This window comes from Petromyzon marinus, unplaced genomic scaffold, assembly GCF_048934315.1.
Source record: "Petromyzon marinus isolate PM22_M1 ecotype Great Lakes invasive population unplaced genomic scaffold, UKy_Petmar_22M1.pri1.0 PM_Scaffold_2, whole genome shotgun sequence".
Taxonomy (NCBI): Eukaryota; Metazoa; Chordata; class Hyperoartia; order Petromyzontiformes; family Petromyzontidae; genus Petromyzon; species Petromyzon marinus.
Genome location: NW_027423168.1, coordinates 2,009,993 through 2,014,281, shown reverse-complemented (window position 1 = coordinate 2,014,281; position 4,289 = coordinate 2,009,993). Strand labels below are relative to the sequence as shown.

Genomic DNA, 4,289 nt, shown 5'->3' with positions numbered 1-4,289 from the left:
GATCACATTTTCGTATCATTTGTTCACAAAATTATCGTGTCCATTACATTGGCCACTGAGATGCGACCAGCCACTACCATCTTTAATGCTCAGCTCTGGTTCACCTGGGTTTCTTTTGCACCATTTTCCACCACTAGGTGGCTATAATAACTAGATCACATCCTGTATTGAGGACTCCATTAACCGTACCACACATTTTTAGGCATATGCACTGTGGCTGAAATGCCAACAAATCACAGCAGTTAACCACAGTGGACATGATGCACAAGAGTTTTAAATAAATAGTAAGGGGGAGAAACGTCAACCCAAGCTGACCAATGTAGCTGCAATGGTTAGCAGACAAGAGGAGCAAATATGTGCTCCTATTGTTTCTAAAACTTAACTCCGTACATATGCACATACACGCATGCTCAAAGACAATTGTGTCACAGTATATCCATAGATTGGTGCCTATGGCCAAATCACCCAGTATGCGTCAGATTTAATCAGATCCCAGAAGTTAAGGAGAGCTGAGCCTGAAAATTGGTTGGATGGGTGACCATGCAATAGTTATTGTGGGGTTGTGAGCAGCATAGGACAGTGCAGCAAATTACATTGTTGTATTGTACATCTAAGCTCTTACATCTGTGCTCCCTGCCTTCAACAACCCGAAGTGTGGGTAATTTCCCTCCCACAACAATTTCCGACAGATACACAGGGGCCGTACACACGTGCCTATATAGTCAAATGATACCCAATTGTGTGTTTTTTTTTTATAATAAAGTAAAACGCGTTGACTCCGTAGTGTGATCCTCTGAGCTCATTGTACCCATCTCGAGGTATTCATCAAAGAGTCCAAGTGGGCTCTGGGGCTGTAGGTCCATGTCTTGCTCCCAGCGCGTGTAGACAGCCTCAGGCCTTAGCTTGGCCCGACGCTGGGCCCACCAATTGCTGAACCATCTGGGGAATTGAGGGGGGAGGTACGCATGTGCAGACACAGAGACACCCTTACACACGTGCATATCCATTTGTTCATCAACTCTAGGTTTGCTATTTCATAGCTTTCCACTGCGTTTTCAGGTTGTATCATGTGAATATCCCAAGCACGTGGAGCGAAACGTCAAGACATGCCAAACAATATGCGGTATGACACAAAACATGTCAGAGAGCTGTACAAAACAACTGCTAAAACCTAAGTAGTAGCTGTTTTTCATTTAGCCCGTTGTCAATCCACTACACTCTTTCAGTCATGGGAGTTGCTTGTCTAATATTATGAAACTATGTACGAAGCGTCTGATCGGAATATCGCATGATACTAACGAGGTGAACTTTGTCCACTTGACTGGTGTTCACTGCTTAACCAGTGCACACTGCTAACAAGCTGTCGACCCGAGTTTTCGCTGAATGCGTTTTCACACAACACATTTTCATTGTAACATGGTTCTTATATTTGGGAAAACTTTTCACACAACGTGGAACGTGTCCATTATAATGTGGAATGCACACTGTTAAAACGCCGAACGCGGCCATTATAATGCTTTCCTGAGCAGTCGACGATGAACGACTGTCTTGAGTTGCGCGGCTGAGCAGTTTGATAAAGTATACGAATGATACAGTCACACGGCAGCCTAGCCTGAGTTATTTATCCCACCATGGGATGACTGCAGGTTGAATTTACTGTGAAAATGTGATTAACTCAGTAATTCCTTGCTTTGCGCGTTTTTACTTCACGCGGAAATTTTCAGGAACGCATCTACCGCGTTACACGAGGAAACGCCGTAATCAGACTTCACAGCTTTCATGTGTTCATGCGATACTTACGGGATGATGACCTCCTGAAAATTGCCAACCATCTGCTTCACTACCATGATGACAGTGAGTTGAGAAGTCAGTTCAAAGAGACAGCCGTTTGGGGGACACTGGAGGGGGGATGGGGTGGAGAATAGATTCAGGTTAAACACTGAAGATATGAAATATTGGGTAATACATATATGGATACCACACATCATTTCTAATGATCCTCTCACATTTTTCTCTTCAGTCAATTGCACACTGCAAAAGTGACGGCTCCATATGTTAGAGGGGACAGTGATTAAGAATATCAATATTCTCCAGATTATAAGAAACACTTTCCCCCTCATGTATTTTAAATAAAGAAAATGGTGGCGCATCTGATAATGTTTTGTTTGTTGTCCTTCCCCCACACATCCGATGCAGGCTGTGTACGGTGCAAAATAAGTTCAACACACAACATGCATACTGCAGTTGGTGTTTAGTATCAGGTGAGTTTAATTCCAGAGCATCGTCTAGTAAATATAATAATCGTAAAACATTAAATTAAGTTGGTAGAAAACACAGAGGCACTTAAATAATAAGCTGTATTCTTTATCCTTTATGTGTATTGTTTTTGAGAGGATATCAATCAATGAATCGCCCTCGTGACGATTTTCTACAAATCTGCAGCAGGAGAAGTAGGCACCTTAATATAACACCAAATATACTCATAATAATCATCTCATGTGTCAACAAGTCTGCCTTCAAACAGAAACATGAGCAACAGGTGCACATTTTGGGCAATGGACTTTCTTCCGAGCATAGAGTGACTGCAAATACTCAGGGTGACTCTGAATGGCAATTATGTAAATGTTAAACTACGTGTCATTAACACTGTCTTAATGACATTGATTTAACGTGTGCACAACGCAATGCTGCTTAATTCCTTACTCCAGAATTCGTTCTTGATATCATATTACGGGGCCGTTCTCTAACACAACGTGCTCCACTGCGCCACAGTGAGTCATAGGTAGTGGCTAAACATATCCTTGAGGGGGGCTGAAATACTGTACATTTTTAAGGATGATCAAATATATAATTTTAAATAAATGGCGTTTGATAAATACGGTATATAATTGAAAACGTCCAATGAGAGACCACAAGGGTACTACTTGCAAAGTATGTGATAAACTAACACCCTCAAGGTAACTGGGTTACCAATTGCATCAGTATAACATGTGTTCTGCTCGTGGTGACCTCGTGCTCTCTCAAGTCTGGTTTCAAAAACTTTTTTACTCCGGAGACTGTGTTAATGCTAGAGCTGGTGACCAGGTGTGAAGACAATGAGGCCTTTTAGAGTTCCAAAAGAAAGAGTCCTTATTTCGACATTTCACCAACAGCACGGTGTGAAGACAATTGTTGGGAAAAATATCAACTACAAAAGTAAAACATAAAAATGTTGTACAAACAGCATAGAAAACAGAGGGGCCAACCCCTCAGATCTACACACCTCCTCGATTCTCCATTTTCCAAAGTAAGTGTAGCTTCCGGGGAAGCCGATGAATTTCCCCTTGAAAAATGCAATGTAGAAAGACGCCGAGTAGAAGTTGACGAACTGAAATAAGAATTTCTTGAACGTCAGCCGATACTCATATTCTCCTTGCGTCTTGGGCATCTCTGTGGGTGTGATACAAAGGCACACAAGGACACAAACATCAAACAGGGCAATCAGTTTTGATGTTACTTTCATAGTTTCTGGCACACAGGCTACGAGAAGCCACTGATAATGATGCCGCATTGAGGAATAGCAACATTTCACAATGTAACGTGCTTTGATATCCATTAAAATTAATTTGAAGATCAAAAGTTAATTTCAAAGATGTTGCTGGGGAATGAGTGACAGTGCACAAGTTGTTTACCAGGTGTTGTTCACCACATTCGCCCTGTGGAGTGTCCTTCAGTCTCCATTTGCAATTAAGCCATTTACACTGTCCGTATGATGTCTGAAAGCCAGTGCACTTAATTCTCAAATATCTATAAGGTGTATCTTAGTAATTATCATGGGTCACCTTTCAGAGGGGGTGCAGGCTTCAGCAGGATAAATTACTAATAAAGGGCTCAGTAGCTGGCAACATGAGCAACACAAGCAGATAGCTGACAGCTGACTAGAAGGTAGCAATGCAGCAGTGAGGGTCAGCCCACAATTACATTCAGTGATTCAATGGATCGAGAGGTGAAATCAGAGTGCTAAGTTGGCACCATTGAGATCCTGGGTTTAAATCCAGGCAGCGGCCTCTGGTAACATGTGTTCTCAAGTGCAGTGAATTGATGGCTTCAGGACGGTTACTAATGATGGCATATACATTTGTAACATACACCATTTGGTTCATCACTTAATTTGGTGAAATTCTAGTTGTGAGAATGAGCAATTTGACTGTTACGAGATTAACATTATATTCCGTAGTAGTGTGGATTGAAAAGTGCTTCCCCCTAATGTGTGAACCAGAGTTCACTTGAATGAAGGGTCTCAGAGGTAG

General features: G+C 41.9%; 1 long non-coding RNA gene across 1 annotated transcript; it reads left to right on the top strand.

The window, feature by feature from the left end:
* Positions 1 to 1,564: 1,564 nt before the first annotated feature.
* LOC142922893 (uncharacterized) lies at positions 1,565 to 3,335 on the top strand. Its single transcript, XR_012940402.1, has 3 exons — positions 1,565 to 1,854; positions 2,197 to 2,261; positions 3,153 to 3,335. It is a non-coding gene; the product is annotated as an uncharacterized LOC142922893 (long non-coding RNA).
* Positions 3,336 to 4,289: the final 954 nt, after the last annotated feature.